Source organism: Oryctolagus cuniculus, chromosome 4 (genome assembly GCF_964237555.1).
Source record: "Oryctolagus cuniculus chromosome 4, mOryCun1.1, whole genome shotgun sequence".
Classification (NCBI taxonomy): Eukaryota; Metazoa; Chordata; class Mammalia; order Lagomorpha; family Leporidae; genus Oryctolagus; species Oryctolagus cuniculus.
Window position 1 is genome coordinate 67,142,684 of NC_091435.1, and position 22,789 is coordinate 67,165,472.

The following is a 22,789-nucleotide window of genomic DNA, read 5'->3' on the forward strand; positions in this document are numbered from 1 at the left end:
TTAGGGTACTTTGCTTTTGCTTTTAGATGTAGGTTTTAGGAGGTATTTCTGCCTTTGCAATAGTTAAGTTTTAAGTCCCCTTCTAATCTGATTGCTTGAGTCTTTGTATCCTTGAGAAGATAATATAGGTGGTAGATTGAAGAGCAGCACTGTTACTACTTGAGAACAAAGTTCTAGATGGATATGTGCTTCTGATTGTAACATTTAATAATAAATGATTAATTAGTGAATTAGTAAAAGCACACATATTGGTGCTAACTCCACCCTATGTGTGTTTTCATTGAAATTGATTTCAGTAACTAACCATTGCCAATTCCAGATATCATTGAATGTTTTTAAAGGGCAGTTTAACATAAGCAAAAATTACCAGAAAATTTTCTACTTTTTTTTTCCAAGAACAAAACATTTTATTCTTAAGTTTGTGAATTATACATTGTTTTATGGTTGGTGTATGATGATGACTGTTTATAGGACACTAAAAGCTTAAAATGTACCTTGAATGATATCTTTACAGTAGTTTTAACTACAGTGGATGTTAGGTACGATATAAAACTTGTTAGCTATAATTCTTGTACATAAGTGACTTTGGAAAACTGGTAATTTTGAGGTATTTAAAGGGGAATACTTAGCTTTATAATGATTCCTATTTAAATTTATTGACACCTTAAAGAAGCTATTCTCAATTTCAGATATTTGGCGGGCATTAATTATTTTGGCTATCAGTTCTATATTAAAAGAAATGATATGTAAGTGTAGTTGTTTAAAACATTTTAAATGCCCTGTTGTTAATGTGTATGTTCCCATGGAAAGCAAAAATAACTCTTCAGATAAATGATATAAAATAAGAGCTTTACATTTAAATAGAACCTGAGAAATTACCAGGTATATTCAAGAGAAGGTAGCTACAAAGTTGCACAATTTACTATGGTTATTTCCCATTGAGATGTGAATCACATTTAAATCTGCGAAATTTTGTGTGCATGTACACATACACAATAAACAATTGTACTAGCACATCAAAACATGAAATACATAAGAAAAAAGAATTAAATTGAATTCCATTAAATCTAAAGCATTTGGTATTTCAAAGAAAACAAAGGTAAATCATAGATGATGAGAAAAATAGTTGCAACATGTATACCAGATAAGAAAATTATACCCAGAATATTAAAGAAGTATTTTTTACCTTCATAATGTTTTTTTTTTCTAAAAATGATACATAAAAGTTATGTGTATTTCTGGGATACCATGTGATTTTTAAGTACATGTATAATATTGTAAATGTTCAAATCAGAGCAAACATTTGTATACTCAAACATTTATCATTTATTTATGGTGAAAACATTAAATATCCTTTCTTCTAAGTGTGTGTGTGTGTGTGTGTGTGTGTGTATATGTGTCTGTTGTCACTATTGTGCAATAGAACACCCTGACTACTTTCTCCTGTGCCTAACTCAACTTAGTACTTACTCATCAGTGAACCATTCCTCAGTCCTCATCCCTCCCTTCTCCCTACTCCCTCAGCCTCTGGTACCTATATTCTACCCTCAGCTTCTATGAGATCAACACTTTTAGATTCCACATATTAGTGAGCTCATGGAGTACTTATCTTTCTGTGCCTGGCTTATTTCATTTAAGCTAGTGATCTCCAGTTCCATTCATGTTATTACAGATGACAGAATTTCATCCTTTTTAAGTGGCCAAATAGTATCCTATTGTGTGTATATGTATGATATTTTCTTTATGGACACTAAAGTTATTCCATTGTTTTGGCTGTTGTGAGTAGTACCACAATAAGCTTGGATGGTACAGATGTCTCTTTGACAGACTGATTTTATTTCCTTTCAATTTATAGCCAATAATGAGATTACTATTTCATGGTAGTTTGTTTTTATTTGTGTGTGTAATTTCCATATTGTTTTCCACAATGGCTATACTAATATATATTGCCACCAAGAGTGTGCAGAGGTTCCCTTTTCTCCATGTCCTTACTACTACTTTTTTTTATCTTTTGTCTTTTTGATAATAACCCTTTTAACTGGAGAAAATTGATACTTCATTGTAATTTTGATATGCATTTCCCTAATTATTAGTGATGCTGAACATTTTTTGTATACCTGTTGGCCATTTGTATGTCTTCCTTTAAAAGAAAGTCCATTTAAACCTATTGTCATTTTTTAATTGGATTGGTTTTGTTATTGAGTTATTTGAGTATCTATTGTTATTGTCAGATATATAGTTCATAAATATTTTCCCCATTCATTAGGTAATCTCTTCACTATTGATTGTTTGACATGCAAAAGCTTTAATTTGGCAAAATCAAATTTGTTTGTTGCTTTTGTTTCCTTTGTTTTGGCAGATTATCTAAAAAATACCTTGCCTATTATAATGTCCTGAAGCATTTCCCTTTTGTTTTCTTCTACTAGTTTGATAGGTTCAGGTCTTACTTTCTGTCTTTAATCCATTTTAAGTTGAATTTTGAATATTGTGAGAGATGAGAGTCTTACTATTCTTAGGCAGATGGACATCCAATTTTCCCAGCACTGTTATTGAATAGACTGTCCTTTCTATAAAGAAGTCTGAAGTCAGTGATAGGAAGACAACAAACCAAGTTTTAAAAAACGAGTAGAAGATTTACAGATGTTATGTCAAAGCAAACGTACTAGTTGCCAGTTAGCACAGAAGAGATACTCATCATGAGTCATCAGAACAATACAAATTGTAGCACAGTGAAATGTCACTAAACGTCCGTTAGATTGGTTAAAATTAAGCAGAGTGATAGAACTAAGTGTTGATATAATAGTTATAGCTCCCATTTATTTACTGATTTTATTTTTTGAGAGGAAGAGTTACAGACAGTGAGAGGGAGAGACAAAGACAAAGATCTTCCATCTGCTGATTCACTCCCCAGATGGCCGCAACAGCTGGAGCTGAGCCGATCCAAAGCTAGGAGCCAAGAGCTTTTGCCAAGTCTTCCACGTGGGTGCAGGGCCATCTTCTGTTGCTTTCCCAGGCCATAGCAAAGAGCTGGATGGGAAGAGGAGCAACCGGAACTAGTACTGGCACCCATATGGGATGCCGGCACCACAGGCAGGGGATTAACATATTATACCATTAAAGTATTTTTATAAATACTTTATTTACTTTATATGAAGAAATGTGCATGCCTGAATTTATTCTCTATTTTTGTTCTGGGGTTATTGCTGAATATTATTTTCTATACATATATGTAAAGGTACTACATATAGTTAAAAGTCCAAACACCAAAATCATTCTTAAGGAACATTCCCTTGCCCCCATTCCCATTGTAGTACTTATGTACAAGGATTTATAATGAATATGGTTTTGGCCTCCACAAGGAGTGCCTAGTTTGTATCATCATTTTAATGTCTTCTGCAACTGCTAACCTTGTCACTGGAGAGAATGTTTCATAATGAATTAACTGTATATCATCTACCACATTTAATTCTTTTAAAAATGAGTAATGTGGTATTGCAAGTAAGTAACTTTCCAAGAGAGAGAGTAGATAGGGCAGCATATGACAAATCTGAGACATTGCGCTTCAATTGGGAAAACCATTTGAGGCCTCATAACCCAGATTTCCACTCAACTTAGGATTTATTCCATCCCCCAAAAACAACTTTACTGTTTCACAGTGCATATTCCACTTTGATAGGCAAATTGATAGATTAGAAATATAACCTCTAATGATATTTTTCATTGAATGGTAAGTCTTGTAATATTAGGCATTACCTTCATAACATTCCAGTTATAAAAAGTTATTTGCTTAAATAAGGCATTACAATGGTAGTCATTTTTTAAAAGATTTATTTATTTATTTGAAAGGCAGAGAGAGAGAGGTCTTCAATCTACTGGTTCACTCTCCAAATGGCTGCAACAGCTGGAGCTGGACCAAGCTGAAGCTGGGAAGCAGAAGTTTCTTCTGGTTCTTCCCATGCAGGTGCAGGGGCCCAAGGCCTTGGGCCACCCTCTACTGGCCATAGCAGGGAGCTGGATTCGAAGTGGAGCAGCCAGGACTTGAACTGGCACTTATATAGGATGGTGCACTGTGGGCAGCAGCTTTACCCATTATGTCACACTGCCAGGCCCGAAATGATAGTTATTTTGAGAAAATGCATTATAGAGGTCAAATATCAGTGAGATTAGATCTGAGTACCAGATTATCAGATAGTATTCCATGTATTTTCTCAAGGTGAATAGGATATATGTATATGTAAGATATATGTAAGTAACTTTACTATTACCAACACTAAAATTGCAAGGGTATAACTAAATTAATGCTATATATTTAAAATAAAATTTTAATACCTGTAATAACAACAAAAAAGAAATCTACTTCCTTTTAACTTATTTAGACCTGATTAGTATCTCTCTAATTCTTTAAATTCTTTTAAACATTTTAAACTGCAGTGATTAAGAACACACACATATGTATAAAATCCAGGTGCTTTTCATACATACCTCAAATGCTTACAACAACCTTTCAAGAATTATTTGATAGCTGTTCAAATATTTAATGTTCTCTGACTTGCTCTCAGCACATTTTTAGATTCACTTACATGCTCCTGGTGTTTTCAGGCATTCCTTATATAATGTAGTTTATCTTTGCTCATGGGTCACTCTCCATTAGCAAACTCTGGTTTAATATTCCCTGTGAAATATGTTGGCTAGAACAAAATAGGATATTCTAGGATGGTATGTGCCAAACAAAGCAAGACTGTAATTTTGCTTCTGATCCTTGTGCTTCTCTTAAAATTATCTGCTTCTTTTGTGTGTGTGTGTATGTGTGTGTGTGATGTGACAGCCTACTATAAACCTTAAGTCTTATTCTTGCAAATGCCTATCAATCCAAACATGTTCCTTGCAGTTATATTCATTTTGTTAACCCAGTTGTGTTTAAATTTATCCATTTTCGATAAATATCCAACCTGGTGACAACTTTTTAAACTAATAGACTCAAATTTCAGTAATTTTGATTCTTTAAGTTTCCTGAGCTGGTTGAGAAACAGGAAACCAAAGTGATAAAACTCACGAGAATGTTTGAGGAGATGGCAAGGGATAATTGGGATATCCAAAATCAGTGATCATATTCTTTTTTGAATTCAAAGACAGACTCCTGCTATTATTGCCCATCCTCCATATCAACCTCTTTTCAGGATTTTTTTCTTTCTTACTTTATATATATTTTCACTGTGTGCTGTTTTTGTATATGTTTCCAACAAGATGGTCATATATTTTCTAATTTTATAAACTATTCCTAATTAGAAATGTAGATGTAATATGAAAATTAGGATGAGTAAAAGACCAGTTTTTGAGAACAGAAACCAGGGGGAAGAATGAACTTTTATCTCTTATACTCTTGACGTAAAAATGTTAGGGTATGGAGTAGAAGAGTGGACAGAAATATTAACTAGTATAGGGTTCTAAATCTTTGCAAACACAATCTAATAACATAAGATATGGCATACTAATGAGCTAGAGTTTCAAACAAAAATTGATGTCCATGAGTATTAGTTTGGTACTATACCTACCTTGTTTCTGGTGGTTAAAATCTGCCTCTTGGCCTCTGTCACTCCAAGATAGCGTTTTCTCCATTTAATTCTGAGAGTTTAATAGTAGCATTATCCACTGTCCTACTTGGCCTACAGAGAAAGGGAATGGTGTCAGGATCCTCTGGAGGGTGCAGTTAAAGAGTGTCTGGACAGGACTTAATGGAGAATCTGCTTTAGCATTTGGTAGTTTCCTCTACAGTATGCCAACGAAACCTAGAATTTTACCTTCATTTAGTATAGCCTTACCTTTGGGGCTGGATTTCAGTCAACCAACTGTTAGAACTACCGCCATCCACTCAAACTAATATATTGAATCCAGAATCTCAATGTAGTACAACTGTGTGAACCAATTTTTACTTAACAGTGTGTTCTTTCCACCATGATCCCAAACCCATAGGATACATTCCCCTGCAGGTTAAGGCTTCTCCATCTATAAATTGATAATAAATTGCAGTTAAGAAAAGTCATGCTTTGTAGACCCTAGGATAAGTTTATCTAGAAAATAAATTTCTTAAAAAAAATAAAAACACGTCAGTCAGCATACAGCTAAAATAAAGTAGTTGGCATTTATGTGCTTCCTAGAAATCTTGGGGTAAATTTACCATTTAGTTATGTATATTATTTTTTGTTCCTCATCACAGCCAACACATTTCTCCACCATATAACAGGGGGCTCCCTTTCCTTCAACTCCCAGTAACTTTTTCCCAACCTTCATTTAAGCCTTCACCAAGAGCCTCTTTGAAGGCCAACAAGCTTCTTTTCATTTTTCTTTTTTTTTTTTTTAAAAAAAAGATTTATTTATTTTATTTAAAAGAGTTACACAGAGGAGAGGCAGAGAGAGAGAGAAAGAGAGGTCTTCCATCCAATGGTTCACTCCCCAATTGGCCAAAACAGCCAGAGCTGCACCGATCTGAAGCCAGGAGCTTCTTCCGGGTTTCCCACGTGGGTGCAGGGGCCCAAGGATTTGGGCCATCTTCTATTGCTTTCCCAGGTCATAGCAGAGAGCTGGATCAGAAGTGGAGCAGCCGGGACTAGAACCGGTGCCCATATGGGATGCCAGCACTTCAGGCTAAGGTGTTAACCTGCTACACCACAGCACTGGCCCCAACAAGCTTCTTTTATCTATCTATCCAGAATCCTTCCTACAGCTCCCTGTAGCCTGCTCCCAAAGCTGCTGCCACTTTTAGTTTTTTTTGGTTTTTGTTTTCTCAGTGGACTTCCAAGTATAAAAATCTATTGGTTTTCTTTTGCTTTATAACAAATCATCTAAACTTAATGGCTTAAACAAACAACTGCTTTTTTTTTTTTTTTTTTTTTTTACTATCATAATTCTGGGTTGACAAGGTGTCTCTTGGTTCTTCCCACAGTGTCTCTCAAAGTTGCAATCTGACTGTAGCTGGGGCTGTAGTCATCCAAAGGTTTACTCATTTGTCTGTTTCTTTGGCCAGAAAGAATTACAAAGCTGGGGCTGGAACAGTTCACACTTGCACTCTTCCAGGATCTCTTTTTCTATGGTCTCTATGTAGGGCCTCCAGCATGGTTGCTTCTGTGTAGCCAGACTTTTACATGGCAGCTTCAAGATTCCTGAGGTACATGTTCCTTGACAGAAGAGACAGGTGGAATCTATATTATTCTTTCACTTACACCATAATGTAATATGAAGGTACTTGAAAAAGTTTGTGGAAATCTGGATTTAAAAGGTATGTGTGTTTTGCTGCAAAAATTGATGCATGAGTTGTTCATAATATACTTTTCCATAAACTTTTTGAAGACTTTATAATTGAAGCAACCACAAAGGACCACTCAGCTATGAGGCGAGTTGATGTAGACTCCACTACCTAATGAGGGAATGACAATATTCTGGGAAATTCATGTGTGACTAGACATATTGTTGCAGTTACACTGTTCCCATCCATGTGTTTTCTTGTTACCAGAATCTTTTGAAGCATGAAAGTATAAACTAAAAGACCGTGCTAATATAAGTTAATCTTAAGAATAAATTTACATTATATTGTACAGGGTGTTTTCAAAAACTTTGTGGAAAATGTGTGCTATGAAGTAACTACTCATGGATTTCAATTTTTTTGCTTCAAAATAAACATCTTTGAATTCTATTTCCATACTTTTTGAAGTACCCTCATATTGACGTATGTCATTAAGCGGTCATGACTTTGGTGACCATCGAGAAACTGAAGGCAAAGATTTTAATGCTGTTAGGAAAGAATTAAGTGGGGAAGGCTGTTTGGAGATCTGTTTAAAATGTGGTTATTTCATTACTGACTGTTTTCATATCATAGGTACTCTTGTCTCTGTGCAAAGATGCATTTGCAATTAGTTGGATATATGCTATTTTGAGAAAGAAAATTTCCTAATTTTCATATAATGATGGAGAGGATCAATAAATGGACAATTCAGAATCAGGAAAAGATTTTCCAATGGAAGAGATGAAATAAGGGCTGGCAGTCCTAACAAATTAAATATTAATTAAAAATTAATTTAAAAGTTTCTGAGTTATTTTACAAAACGTGATATCTTCCAGCTTCAACCATTTTTCTACAAGTAATAGGGTGCTTTTTTTATGACTGAATAATTTTCTGTCATGTATATATACACCTTAAAAAAAGGCAATCCAGAATAATGATTATTACTGTTTGGGAAGGGTCAGGGGGACCAGAGGGAGACTGGCTAACAAGTACCAAAAACCAGAAGTAAGAAGTACTAGGGTTTATAGCACAGTGGTGTGACTGTAGTTCAAACTAACTTATTAATATATTTTATGAAAAACTAGAATATAGGAGCTTGAAATATAAACAAAATAATGATAAAGAGATGGATATTAAACATTTTAATTGGATCTTTCACATTGTGTGCATGTTTTGAAATATCACACTGTATCCTATAAATAAATATAATTATTACATGTTCTAAAACTTTCTAAAAAAGCTATTTAAGGAACTGGAAATGCTGACTATCCTGACTGATCATTACACATTGTGTAATGATTACTGATTTTTCACATCGCACTCCACGAATATGCACAATTCAAATAATGGGGAAAATATCATTAAAAAGTCATATAAGAGTAAAAATTACTGTGAAACAAATGGGAAACTTGAAGTGCAGAAGTACCACATGTGAAAAGTACTTGCATTTCAGAACTTATTGTGCTTAACATTAAATCAGGTGTTAGTAAAACTTGGAGCTAAAATTACGATTTCAAAATTACCAAAATATAATAATTCCAAGGACTAGTGTTTTAAAATTTGTACCTTTTATGCATTTGACATTTAAAAAATCTGGTTTTATGAAATTTGAATGTTTAGTTTCATCAAATGTAATTAGCAAAATATTTAGATGCTATTCCTTCAAATCTGTCTTCCATATGGAGTCTTTGGCATAATTTCTCTTAGCTGGAGATTGACATGTCTTGTCCTGGATTTTGTGTAGTCAGTCTTCAAAAGGGGTTTCTTTCCCTATATTCCCACCACCAACAAATACTGTGAGTAAAGTGATTATATAAGCACACGTAGGAGTGCTTGCTGTAAATTGAGTGACTTAATTAAAACAACAGAAATTGATTCTTTCAAAGTTCTGAAAGCAGAAGTCCCTAAGGTCTTGGCAAGGTGTCTGAGAGAAATCTGCCCCATGCCTGTCTCCTGGGTTCTGGTGATTTCTGAGAATCCTTGGCATTCTTTGGGTTTTAGTCTTCACTTGGCATTCTCTGTATGTCTAAATTTCCCTCTTCTTGAAAGAATATCAGTCATCAAATTAAGGCCTACCCTAATCCAGTGTGACTGCATTTTTTACTTGATTGTATTGGCAAAGACTCCATTTCGAAAGAAAATCACATTCAGAAGTAACAGGGATTAGGACTTGGACATATCTTTTTGAGAAACATAATTCAACACTCACCACCATATAACTGAAGCACTGGACTTTTGTTAAAGGTACATTTAAATGACAGGCCACTTCGTGCCTGTTTCATCTTTTATGTCAGAATTTTTGCTTCTAAAACATTTAAGGTTAACTTTAATCAGGAATAGATGACTCTTTTAAAGTATTCTCTTTTTTTACTGTCAACATGTGATATCTTTGCCAGAGAAGTTATTTAGAAGAGGACCTGTCCACATAATGTGTTAGATCTTTACTGTGTTGGAAATGGAATAGATTTCTTTACAATAGCTTTCCAATAAGGACCAGAGTAACATATAAATGGACAGTGTGGAGAAAATGTGAGATGCTTGTAATATCCCATTCTACTTGCTTATTGTATAGAACTACTGACAGTTGATAGCATAGGGGATCTTTTAAATTCTGCTTTTCTCAGAAGGCTAACTTGGATCCTTCATACATGCTTGTGAAATTAAAAAGGCTTCACAAATAAGTAACTTGGCTATTCTGCATGAACATAACTACTTCATAAGCTTGTTAGCTACACAGTGGGAGGCTATAGTTATAGAATAAAGAACTATTAATGATTAGGATACTCTGTTTCAAGAACAATATTTGAGAAACTGCCTAGTCTGAATTGTAGCCAATGTATTTAATAAAATATTTTAAAACCTCTCCTGAGACTGAAATTACATGACGTCTATATGTGTAATTACACATATATTTATAGATGTAATAAAATATGTTTACTGTTATTTTCATGTAGGATTTTTAAGTGATTGGGCATAAAACTTTCTAAGTGGTCTTTTCATTTATGTTACTATGACTAATCCTTACCTATCTGTGCAACGAAGATAGTGAAAAATGGAAAAAATTGAAATCTACCAGTAATACAGAAACCAGTAACTTGAATTCATCATCCAAGAAAGGGTTTTCCAGACAAAAGTTAAGTGGCTCTTCCATCAGGATGGACTTGGTTAGGCTGCAGGATTCAACAATCCCCAGGTTTCCAAGGCTTAAGAAAAGCACAGGTTTATTGCTGTAGACTCAGGGTCTGCTGCGATTCTGTTGATGATCTGGGGCAGCTTGACTTCCTTTGCTGATTCAGGGTTTCAGTTCCACTCCAACACAAGGTTCCAAGGTCACTGCAACAGGCAAAAAAAAAAGAAGCTGGGGAATTGAGCTTAAAAATACTTCTCAGTGCATTATGTCTTCTCCCATACATTGGTTCACTAAAGTCACATAACTTCAAAAGGGTGAGAAAATGTAATCCTCCTAAGTGCCCAGACAAGGGAGCTCCATGTAGTGAACAGTGTAGGTTTGACATGCTCCTTTACTGATTCCTGTCCACTCACTTTGTTGTGACATGATCCACAGCCAAAGAGCAAAGGGAAATTGTATAATCTCCTAACTGAACTCAGAACTAATGATCTACTGGTTTCCTTTGTGGTACCTTTAGAAGTTTCTCATCTGATCAGGATGGGACTATAAATGGTTGAAAAGTCTAGGAAATCAGCCTAAGACAAATGACTTTTATATTATCCTTGTTGTCTATGCCTACCTGATATTGATCTGATTTGAGATTTTCTGGATCCCATCCAAATTAAGGTCTATTTTAAGAGATCCTGGGAACAGCATGGAATTGAATTCTCAGATGTGTATAAATATTGCTTTTGACAGTCTTCAAGAAAATTATGTTCACTTGATATTAATAGTCCAAAGCTTTAAGTTAAAATTTTTTGTTATATTCCAACTGGCATCTTAAGCTAGGCTGAATGTCTGTCTCATCATGAGCTTTTTGAAGTACCTCTCATACATAGATATACACCTGTAAATTACTCAACAAAATACATAGGTGATTTGATCCTTTGAACTAAGGAATTTTGTATTCTGTAGCCATGTTCACTTTCTAAAATTGGAGGTCAAGTAGAAATGAATTTCTTTAATGAGTCCAAAGATTATTTAAGAAGTTAACTCTACATCTGGGAAATACTTCTACATCTGTGAAATACTTTGAATAATGACTAATTATTGGATTAGTTGCTTTTTAGTAGTAAATTAGAGTTTTCAACTGGACAGAACCTCAAAAATCACATTGTCTAGCCATTTTTCTCTTTTGAATACTTCATTACTGTCTTCAACATACAATTTCTTCTAACATTGACAGTTACAACAAGATGCTATTAAAAGTGCATGTTAAATAGAGGTAATACTTTGAGCTGGCTAAATTTATAAGGAAATGGGGTTTACTTAGCTAATAATTCTAAAGGTTCTAGAGCATGATACCTGCATCATCTTAGTTCCTGGCTGCATAACATCATTGCCAGAGCATGTGTGAGGAAAAGGAAGGATCACATGACCAAACAAAAAGAAAGGCTGGGATCTCACAGTACCTTCTGAGCCATACCTCCAGTTGACTTTAGGACCTCCCAGTAGGCCTTGCCTTTTAAAAATCTACACCATCTCCCAATACAACACATTGGTGACCAAGCTTCCAACACATAACTCCTGGAGATAAACTATATCGAAAACATTGCAAGAGGGATGATGTGATGCCGGCACCCCACCATGGGTGCTGGTTCAAGTCCTGACTGCTCTACTTCTGCTCCAGCTTCCTGCTAATGTGCCTGGGAGAGTAGCGGAAGATGACCCAAGTACCTGGGCCCCTGCATCCATGTGGGAGACCTGGAAGAAGCTCCTAGCTCCTTCCTTCAGAAAAGCCCAGGTCCAGCCCTTAGAGCTATTTGGGGAGTGAGCCAGCAGATGGAAGATCTCTCTTTCTGTCTCTTCCCCCTACCACCATATGTGTGTATAACTCCACCTCTCAAATAAATAAATAGTCTTTTTTTAAATTTATTTATTTGACAGAGGTAGTCAGTGAGAGAGAGAGAAAGGTCTTCCTTCCGTTGGTTCACCCCCCCAGATGACCGCTATGGCCAGAGCTATGCTGATCCGAAGCCAGGAGCCAGGTGCTTCCTCCTGGTCTCCCATGTGGGTGCAGGAGCCCAGGCACTTGAGCCATCCTCCACTGCACTCCCGGGCCACAGCAGAGAGCTGGACTAGAAGAGGAGCAACCGGAACTAGAACCCAGCACCCATATGGGATGCTGGTGCCACAGGTGGAGGATTAAGCAAGTGAGCCATGGCGCTGGCCCCAATAAATACGATCATATATATATATATAAAAAATGGATGATGCAAGTTCCTTTGAAAACTTGACCTTGGAGCAGGCATTTGGCTTAGACATTAACAGGGTGCTTGAGATGCCTGCATCCCTTATCACAGTACTTGCATTTGAGTCCTGGCTTTGCTTATGCACCAACCTGTGAGGCAGCAGGTAGTGGCCCAGGTAATTGGGTCCCTGCCACACATGTGAAAAACCTACTATCCTATCCTTTTATGTTTGTTTTTAAAATTACACAAATAAGGCCGGCGCCCCGGCTCACTTGGCTAATCCTCCACCTGTGGCTCTGGCACCCTGGCTTCTAGTCTGGGTCGGGGCGCTGGATTCTGTTCCAGTTGCTCCTCTTCCAGCCCAGCTCTCTGCTGTGGCCTGGGAGTGCAGTGGAGGATGGCCCAGGTCCTTGGGCCCTGCACCCACATGGGAGACCAGGAGGAGGCACCTGGCTTCTGTTTTCCGGATCGGCGCAGCGCGCCGGCCGTGGCAGCCATTTGGGAGTGAACCAATGGAAGGAAGACATTTTTTTATGTCTCTCTCTCTCTCTTTCTCTCTCTGTAACTCTGCCTGTCAAAAAAAAAAAAAAAAAATACACAAATAAAAGGTTCAGTATTTTTATATTGAACATGAAGATTTGTGTACAGTGATACAAACTTGAAATTAGGTAGGTGAACTTAAGCATGTGAGTTATATGAAGTGAAAGTATTCTGGGGCTTCATAAGTGAGGACAAAAGGCCTTGAAAGTGAGTCGTCTTTGCTTTCGTTGTTCATGTGTTTCCCTCTGGTGCATGCACAACTGTTCCAGGGGTAGCAGAGAGTCTACACCCATTAGCGTATCTGATCATTAAGAGGAAGCCCCCTTTTCATTGCCAGGTCATCCTTCGAGGCCTGCATACTGTCAGCCTGGGAGGGGCGACAGCACTCCTCCATAAGAAGCACCTGAGGCAAGTCTCTGTGACTGTGTCGACTTTATTAAGGAGCGAGCACACCTTTTAAAGGGCAAGCAGAGGGTGCTTAACTGATTCAGGCCAATACTAATTCTATAGGATGAAGCCAGTATTGGTGCTGCTGTGCTTCTCTGATCAGCTTGAAGGTCACGTAGGCTAATAGCTTTCCAGGTGGGCCTGGGCCACACCTTGGAGCAGTTTACCTGATTGGCAGAAGGTAGTGGGGGGTGAGGGAAATGTGCCTGGGGCTCCCTCCACATACCAGCAGTCAGGCTAACTGCATAGGCTAGGCAGGCAGTCTCACCGGATCACCCACATTCATCAGCAGCAAGGTTAGGATGGGCTTCTAATTTTAGGCAGCTGTCTCCTATGTGTTGTATATAATATTCCATCTCAGTGTTAGGCCTTCATAGTAATCAATAATGAACAGCCAAATAAGAAAGACAGAAAAAAATAATGCTGGAATGCAAAGAATATAGAGTTGTTAATTCCACCTAGGAATCTGAGAAGGCTTCACAGGGAGAATAATTTGATTTTTAATAGTAAGAATTCCAATAGGCAGAGAAGGGGATATTCCTAGGAGAAGCACATAGATAAGCAGAGACAGGGAGACAAGGAAGGGCTGGATATGCCCACCCCCAAGCATGTGGGTACACACATACACACAGACTTTATATCTCCTCTCCCCCTTTATTTCTCCAATACTTATTAACATATAATATACTATATACCTATACTACTTATTGGTTTTCTGTTCTATTAGAAGCAGTCCATTAGGACAGTGATTTTTATATGCATCACTATTTTCACATACAAAAATCGGTTGGAACTCAAATATTTATTGAGTGAATTAATCAAAGATGTTTGAGAAGGACAGTGACATGATCTAACCTGTACTCTGGCAGGTAACTCACAAGGTGTTATAAGTGATAATTTGGAGAACCAGGGGATTAGAGGCAAAGGGAAGTACAGAGACTCTCAAAAGCATTTTGGTTTTTGAAGCTAATCACAGTCAAGGGCAGGAGGGCTCTTTAATTATTTGAAGCCACTGTTGCCTTCTTCCAGCACATAATGACATGTCTGGCACATCTTGGGTGTTCAGTAAATTATTGGATGGATGAATCTATAATTATTAGAGTACGATTAGTATCATTTGGCTCTTAATTCTATACTCCTCCCTCTTTTACCTTGCCATGAGACTCTATTAATTTCTAAACAGAATAATATCTAGGGAAAAGAACGCAAATTTACCTTTGCTCTAAAAGAAGGAAACCCATATAATAAATGTGGTTTATAGCAGTGCATTGAGATTATTAAAAGTTTATAAGAGTAAGAAAATTTTCAAGATGTATGTTTTAAAATCAAAATTTATTATCTAGCATAGTATATCATAGTACTAGCAGTAAGCAGTTTTTCTTAGCAAACTGTGCTAAAGAATAAGTAAAAATTAATATAAACACAGTTACTAGAGCATATTTTAAAGTTGATGATTATTACACTTAGTTTCCAGGATATAATGTGAATGTATCACTTTTACATTAAAACATTCATTTATAGGTAAGTAGAATTATAGGAACAGTTTTACATTCAATTGCAATGATTAAATTGTAAATACAAATTTTTATGCATGTGGAAACATCCGTCATATAAATCTTTAGTAGTGAAAATTCACGAGTGTATATATTTTAATTTTGATGGTTATTGCTAATGAATTTATACCAATGTATACTGTGTATGTATACACCAAGAATATATGAGAGGAAAGCATGTTTATTAAAGCACTTATTAGCTAGCTTTGCATTTAACAAAATTATTACTATACTACTAAAGTATGCTAGTCAGTTGAACTTGTTGTGCAGCCACTTTTTAGTCTTTCTGAAGTGTGAGCTCCAAATCACTGATGTTTGATGAATTTGGCTGTATATATATTTTAATTAAGTTCTCTTTAAACTTGTATCCTTCATTTGTATATTAATGTTGAAGCCTAAACCACATATTCTGTTTTTATTCGGCATGGGGATAGAGAAAAATGAACGGTGGAGGGAAATAGTGGTAAAGGTGGGGTGGAAGTAGGTCGGTGATAAAAACGTTTTTATTGAATTATTGTTGTCGCTCCCCGTTTTCGTGGAGGAGCGACACTGAACCCTGCGTAGGCTTCATATCCGAGTCACGGCACCATTATGTCGCTCCCCCTCTTCGTGGAGGAACGACACAGGACCCTGCGCTGTTCTTTCATCTGCTCGGCCCTCCCCGGGTTTGCTGCTGGTTCTTCCCGGGTTCGCTACTGTCCCTTCCACCTCCGTGGAAGGGCAGTTCCCCCTGGCCACATTCCCCACTTCCGCAGGGGAGCGGCATACCGCCGGCCGGCTCTCTCGGGGGCTGCACAGGTGTTCCCCTTAGATGTTCCCCTTAGATGTTCCTGGTGCATGCCGTCTCTCTCCTCCTTTATAGTCCTCCTCCGCCAATCCCAACTCGGCTGCCCACACGCCGAGTACGCTGCTCTCCAATCAGGAGCAAGTCCTACAGTTAATTGGTTGAACTGGAGGCAGCTGTGCAGAAGCTGTTTACTTCTCTCCCAGCGCCATATTGTGGGAGAGCAGATGCATAGAATAAGTCTTAATTCCAGCAACTCAGTCCAGTCCGGGCTGCTCCCCACAATTGTGAGTAACATCATTTGCTGAATGCTGCATGGGTGCTAGGCATTGTTATAAGTGCTTTGCATGAACTATCTTATTTAATCCTTACAGTCACTCTCTCATATATGAATTAGTGTTTTCTCCCTTTTTTTTATTTTTTTTTACATTTTAAGCTTTTATTTAGTGAGAAAGATGCATAGGAGAGTAAGAGCTTTATTTAAGAGAGAGAGGTAAATCTGGGTTCATATGAGCTCCAGGAACCAGCCACATGGAGGAGCATCTAGGCCAGGAAGCCTAGGGCGGGTGGCCCGAAGGCCACATGCCCTGGAGGCGCAGGGCTACAGCTAGCCCCTTCCTGGCAAGAGCTTCCCCCTTTTATTGATGAGGAAATAGAAGCTTTGAGCTGCATGAAGGGAAGAGGAAATCATTCAGTGATACTTGTCTAGCATGGTAAGGAAGATTCTATTCAAGACCATCAAAATAAGTCTAGAGCTCACGGAAACAAGATTTTGTAGTGTAGAGAGAGATTGGGCTTAACGAAATACAGCATGGACAAATGGGAATTTATAGCCAAGAAGCAGAGTAGGGGTCATGGATGGAAAATGACCCAGAGGAAACATCAGGGATAAGGATCTGGCTCAACTGATCTAACAGGGCTCTTGCTGAGAATAGACCAGGGTAAATCAGACATCCTGTAGGGGATGGTGGAGGTTGAAGAACTTGACCAGAAATGGAGGGTGAACAGATATTGAGGGTGGGGATTGCTAAATCTGGATTTTACAAAAAAGTTACCTAGAAAAACCTAGAACAAGGTTATGATGCATGGCTAAATTTTGGTCAAGCTAAAAGCTTTGTCAGAGGTTAAATAATTTCCTCAAGGTTAGCTCTAATAGATGACTTCTAAGTTTGGGTTCTTAACATCTATTCCTTGCTACCTACCAACTGAGATAACATATGTTTAATACTAATTAAAGTTTACATTTATTTATCAATTTTAAATGTAAGGCATTATTCTAAGTACTTTAGCTCATATAATTCTCACAACAGCCTCGATAATAGCACATGCTGTTACCATTCTCATTTTCAGATGAGTAAGCAGGTCGGAGTTAAATCACTTTACCAATGTCAATAGCTAAGAGAGGTGAGATGAGAACCCAGGCAGTCTAGTTCAAGAGCCCACAATCTGTTTCAAGTACAGAAAAGGTCACTGGCCTGCAAGTCCAGAAACACAGATTTGGATTTGTGTCCCAGCTCTGTTAGTGAGCCCTTTAGAGAAATACTTCCGCCTCTCTGGAACTCCGTTTCCTCATATGTGAAAGGAGGGCATTTGTTTCTCCATCATCCCTGAGGGTTTCCTTGTGCTAAAATTTTAGAATTCTTCAAATGAAAAGGGTTGGGCAACTTTTGCAGCTTCTGATTGGTCATTTGTTGAGGACAGTCTTAGACTTTAGTAGCTGTGATTATTCCATAGCCTGTGACTGAGATCATACCCAGAAGATCCTTAGCTGCTGGGATCTCAGATTCCATCCTTTTGTAATGCATAAGATGTCTCTGCATCTCTGCAGAGCAGAGATGTTTAGATTGGAAAGCTCTTTCTAGGGAGATATCTTTATGCCTCTACTGCACATGTGAGTGGAACCTCATAAGAAAAATTTCAAATTAAAAACATTTGAAATATATATGTCATCTCCTGGTAAGTTTTTTTTTTTTTTTCCAAAGTAAAGCTAAAATTTAAAGTGCACATGTTTTCTCAGGACAATTCACTTTGTCATTCCACTTGCCTCGTTAAAAGTCTGCTGCACAGATCTGTAGCCAAGTAGTTCAGGTAGATTTTTTTCCCCCAGTATTTTGCAAAAGAAGGAAATGTTTAGGCATTTTGCTAACATTAGTCATCTAACTATTCTGTTCCTTCTGTTCTTGTTTGAATTGAACACAAACTCAACTAAGAATATTTTAGAATAATGAAGTTGAGGACTTTGTACTGATTACACCTCTAGTTTCTTCTAGACATTGTTTGTTTTATGACTTTTCTCCATGAAGTGTACAAGTACATTTTTATGTCCTTCAATCTGTGTACAAATCTCTATACCTTGTATATGTAACAGCTTCTTCTTTCCATGATTCTGTTTCTTCCTTCTAAGTTTCTTGTAGCACCTTTCACCATTTCTCCTCCACCTCCAGCTACTCATACACTCATGCATGTACACTCATGGAAACCCACATGTCAGGTGCCCTTTTCACTTTGATGTAGAAGCTTAGATGCTGCTAAGTAAAAAAAAAAAAATGTGTGCCGTATAATACACATGTTTAAACCTTAGATAAGGAAGGATGGAGGCCGGCGCCGCAGCTCACTAGGCTAATCCTCCGCCTTGAGGCACCAGCACACCGGGTTCTAGTCCCGGTCGAGGCGCTGGATTCTGTCCCGGTTGCCCCTCTTCCTGTCCAGCTCTCTGCTGTGGCCAGGGAGTGCAGTGGAGGATGGCCCAAGTGCTTGGGCCCTGCACCCGCATGGGAGACCAGGATAAGTACCTGGCTCCTGCCATCGGATCAGCGCAGTGCGCCGGCCGCGGCGGCCATTGGAGGGTGAACCAACGGCAAAAGGAAGACCTTTCTCTCTGTCTCTCCCTCTCTCTCACTGTCCACTCTGCCTGTCAAAAAAATAAATAAATAAAAATAAAAAAAAGGAAGGATGGAAATAAAAATAAGAGCCATTCTGTATCTTACACATTTTAAGACTACAAAGTTAGCCTGGATTCTGTTCACTGAAAAGAAATTTGTATTACCCAAGCTTCTTTATGCACTCATTTTCCAAAAGTGTATGTTTCTCCAAACCATATGAAATACATGTAGAATGATGTGGTGGAGAAAAATGATTTTAGGAGGAAAGAAACAAATTAGGGCTTAGGCTGAATTATTGAACAAGCAAGAAGTAAAACTTTATTCTTAATAGTGTTAAATATTTGCTGCAGCATGCTCCACCCACAAATTGTTATCAGGTGGATATTTTTCCTGTCGGCGGTTTCCTTGATCTGCCACTTACCATGCACATTGCTTGGAGTCCTCATTTTTCTGTGATCGCCTAGACTTTCTGGGGAAATCTGCACAAGTCTTTCTGAGAACTTTTGTACTCTGGCCCGCACTATTCAGTTTCACCAAATCCTTTGAGCCTGAAAGGAGATCGCACCACAAAACTTGCAGTTGCTTTGGAGGAAAAGTGGAATTTTTCAGCTTTTGAAACCACTTACATTGAGTATTATCTTTCCTTCCTCTCCTCCATGGAATTTATGCACAAATGTCACATTCCTTTTAAAACCAGTCTACAGTCAAAAGACAAACAATTAGGCCTTTTTCTTGCGTGCACAGATGGTGCTCATTCTCTTTGATGTGTTACCCATTCCAGAACTGTTAGGAAAACAGGACTCTTCCAAATGCATGCCACTCTTCCTTTATACAAGATGCTTCATCTCCATGAACAAGGAAGGTCTATGCATCTGCAGCTGCTTCCCATCTTCACATGATTAGCAGTCTTCTCTCCATGTGATAACATTTACCCCTCCCATTTTGTACCTCTTGCCATTTTCAGGCCATGAGCAGCTTTTACCTCTTCTGGATCTTTCACCTGTAATCACACACAACCTTTCCAGTCAGGATCTTCTACAGGGCCCTAAAGTCTTACTCATGTGTGTCAGGACATGGCAGTCCTGTCCCTTTTACTCCTCCCTGGATCTCACTACTGGTTTCATGTCTAACATGAGCCACTCACTCACCACTCAGATTTTACAGTCTATCCTCTCGTCAAGAGCAGCCATTTCCTCCTCAGCCTCCTTTGTTATACACTCCCTTCTTCAGTTGACCTGGCATTCCTTTCTCTTTCCATTGTGCTTTGGAAAAATCTGTGTTCTGTTTTCTCGAATGGAATACGATCCTTCTCACTCCTAGACTCACTCTATACTCATAATCTCCTTTATTATCCCTACTGTTATCCTTTTCACAAATATACCTTTTTTCTTGTAAAGCTTTAAAAAATTTTTTTTTAATTTTTATTTTTTGACAGAGAGAAAGGTCTTCCTTTCCGTTGGTTCACCCCCTAAATGGCCGCTACAGCTGGTGCACTGCGGCCGGCACACTGCACCGATCTGAAGCCAGGAGCCAGGTGCTTCTCCTGGTCTCCCATGGGGTGCAGGGCCCAAGCACTTGGGCCATCCTCCACTGCCTTCCTGGGCCACAGCAGAGAGCTGGACTGGAAGAGGAGCAACCGGGACAGAATCTGGCACCCCGATCAGGACTAGAACCCAGGGTGCCGGTGCCGCAGGTGGAGGTTTAGCCAAGTGAGCCACGGCGCCGGCCTCTTGTAAAACTTTAGTAACTGTGCAGCCTACATTTATTTCTATTTCATCTTCTTTTTTTCTATACATGTCTGCAGCTTCAGCATACTTGATTAGTTCCATTGACGTTTCTGCTTCTCTCATTTTCCTTTCTCTGTGCCCTACTATCAATAATAAAATCTTGGACTCCCCTAGGCTCTGTGAGGCTAGTCATTGTCATCATCATTGGCCAGATTCATGCTGCTTTCAATTGTGTTGCTCCCATCTAAGATTTGGGTGGCTTTGAAGGCTTATGACTCTCTTTCTAGCCCTATTTGACCTGACTGCAGCACCATGCCTAGCCTGGTGCTCCCGTATGATCAGATAAGTCCTCGCTTCTCACCAGTAAAATCTGTGGCTCACTAATACTAATTAATCTTCACTTCTCCATAACTTAGGTTGATTACATTGGCCTCTGAACCGTCATTCCTGTGGTGTCTCTAAGAGACTTTTACTCCATCACCTACAGTTTCAAATAGCTCTCAGCACTTCAAATTTTTCCCAGCCCATTTTGCACCAACATGTGACCTGAAGTACTGATTTTCATAGTGTTATTTATAATCATTTTTATCATTTCATATGAATATTTACTTTCTACTGCAGAAATATTTGTATGCTTGATTATGAGTTTTTGTATCAGACCCTGCTCAGTGTGCTTTATGAATAAATGGAATATGTGCCTATTACTTTATTAAAATCCAAGGCACATCTGGTCTTTAGAATTTTGGATGAGACACTGTTGACCTATAGTGATTTGGGCTGATAATCCTGTGAGAGCTGCTAGCTAGGTACTGTGCTGACAAGAAAATATAGATGCATAAGACAGGCATTCCACTTGTTTTCAAACTTCATTGCTTAATTGTCTAACAATTTGAAACACAAGACACAAGAAAGATTATCAGTTTCCTAGATGGTAGATGTCCATTCATTTGCATTCCCATTGGTAGAGTATTACTGATGATATTATTCACAGGACCAACTCTAGTTCATTCATGTGCAAAACCAAAATTTCTGCCAATTCTCAAGGCAGATATACCAAACATGATGACATTGCTACTTAACACTGTTTCTGGACTAAATGCTTGGAAATGAGAAAAGGCCTCCTTATAGAGACGCTTTCTGATGGCTCTCAAGAGGCATCTGTAGTTAGTACCATTTCCAGATAGGGTCCTCCACAGGCTAAGTCATTCCAGCTTGTGTAGGGAAGAGGTAACATGTTATTCTTTTGAGTTCATGTTTTAAAAACTTCTATTTACTTCCTGTACTGTTAAAGGTACACATTTAGTTGTTTTCCTTTCAGGTCAAGGAATGTCATCCTGCAATGGCATTTACCAATCCTAGACTAAGTAGATGCTTATTATTTGTGTTTGTTAGCCTGTTTTAGGGGCTAATATGAAATACCTAAACAGACAACATATATGTATATGTAGAGAAACTGTTTTTAACTGTTGTCTACTTTTAGTAAGCAGTGTTTTTGGCCTCATAGCATCTGATAACAGTAAAGGTGAATTGAGCCGGCGCCGCGGCTCACTAGGCTAATCCTCTGCGTTGCGGCGCCAGCACACTGGGTTCTAGTCCCAGTCGGGGCGCCGGATTCTGTCCCAATTGCCCCTCTTCCAGGCCAGCTCTCTGCTGTGGCCAGGGAGTGCAGTGGAGGATGGCCCAAGTGCTTGGGCCCTGCACCCGCATGGGAGACCAGGAGAAGCACCTGGCTCCTGGCTTCGGATCAGTCCATGCGCCAGCCGCGGTGCGCTGGCCGCGGCAGCCAATGGAGGGTGAACCAACGGCAAAAGGAAGACCTTTGTCTCTCTCTCTCACTGTCCACTCTTCCTGTCAAAAAAAAAAAAAAGGTGAATTGAAGATTCAAGAAAAATCCTTGACTCATTAGCTAAGCAATATTCTTCCACTGGAAGGACTCCCCTCCTTTCATATAATCTGTTTCTTTTTCCTCCTGGAGTTACCAGTACTGTGAACCTTGATTCTGATCACTGATGCGTTCTGGTCATGCTTTACCCATGAGCTAATTCCAGCTCACTTACCTTTCTGCAGGTCACTGGTAGAATTAGGATTATAGTTACTTCTTTAATTCAAACCAAGCTGCTATCTTTGGGTTGCATATTCAGAAAATTTATGTCCCTAAAAGTTCATAATAACTTAACATAGCAGCTGATTTCTCTCTGTGTTCTCTATTTTATTATTTG

The 22,789-nt window shown here is 38.4% G+C and overlaps 1 protein-coding gene across 2 annotated transcripts in view; it reads left to right on the plus strand.

The window, feature by feature from the left end:
* NECTIN3 (nectin cell adhesion molecule 3) overlaps positions 1-22,789 on the plus strand; it is a 146,976-nt gene that overhangs the window by 102,644 nt on the left and 21,543 nt on the right. The window lies entirely within an intron of this gene.